This window comes from Aphelocoma coerulescens, chromosome 11, assembly GCF_041296385.1.
Source record: "Aphelocoma coerulescens isolate FSJ_1873_10779 chromosome 11, UR_Acoe_1.0, whole genome shotgun sequence".
NCBI lineage: Eukaryota > Metazoa > Chordata > Aves > Passeriformes > Corvidae > Aphelocoma > Aphelocoma coerulescens.
The window spans coordinates 15,335,001-15,336,205 of NC_091025.1; positions in this window are offsets into that span (position 1 = coordinate 15,335,001).

Sequence of the window (1,205 nt, forward strand, 5' to 3'; positions counted from 1 at the left end):
GACAGACATGGTGAGCAACAAAACGTCCTTTACCTGGTGGGCAAGCTATTCATTTAATGTACAAAGTAACACTTACAAAGACTGAACATCATATTTAAAGCAAGATGTAGCAGATGTAATTTTCTTAATATTTTAAGGGTTTTACAGTGTTGCTTGCCACCAAGCAGACTGGGAAGGCAAACTGAAGGCTAAAGATAAAAGATCACGCACTTCATTGGCACAGAGGGAAAAATTGTGCACAGATGTAAATTGTTCATCACATTCTCTGTCAGTCTGGTTTTTTCTTTGTTTATGACTAGAATTTATATTCCTGATCCACCAAGCCTTGTGGAAGGATGCTGAGTGCAGGCAGAGAAGACAAACTCGATGCACTCACAAGCTGAAGGGCTCTCCACTGCTGGTATAAATCAAATGCCATCCACTGTATCACCCCAGGGGGAGATCTGCCCCAGGATTTGGAAGACAGAGAATTTTTTTCTTTTTTATCATAGGTGCAAACACTCCCCTCTTTGGGGTCAATTATTTATGCTTTTCCTAGAATTTTGAGGATTTGAAACAATACCAGCCCTCTATGGCCCTGCACTGTGCAACAGATGTACCTGAGAACATTCCCTTACTGATATTGCAAAAAAATACATGAAATCACCAAGATCCCAGTCAGTAAATCTTACTTGCTTTGCACAGTATGAAGAAGGCTGGAAAAAAGTGTTTCTTCTATTTATTACACATCAATTATTTGTACAGACAGACACCTCAAGCTTTGCTTCGTGCAGACTGTAGTCGCAGGTAAGTTACATCTCAATAGATGAGGTTGAAGGAAAATTTGATCTTTAAAAAAGCTGCTGAACATGGGATTATGAGCAAAAACTGAAATGTTTTAAATTTTAAAGGACTGAAAGTGATAATCGTGTTTATATATATGTAATGACTTTGTGTGTGTATACACAAACATATACAACCTGTAGTTTTTCTTTTAATAATAAGGAACCTTATTTAACCCCTTAACTCCAAAATAAGTGATTTTCCACACCATATAAAAGCCAAGTAGTGGATATGCAGCATTTCTGATCATCAGCAAGTTACTGAGGAGCCTAAATAAGGACAAAGGGGTTGAAAATCTGAGCCATGGGATGTGATGAACCCCTTAAAGTCCTGAAATTTTGGCTGTGTAAAGTTTAAATAATTTGATGGTGGATCAGGTATAT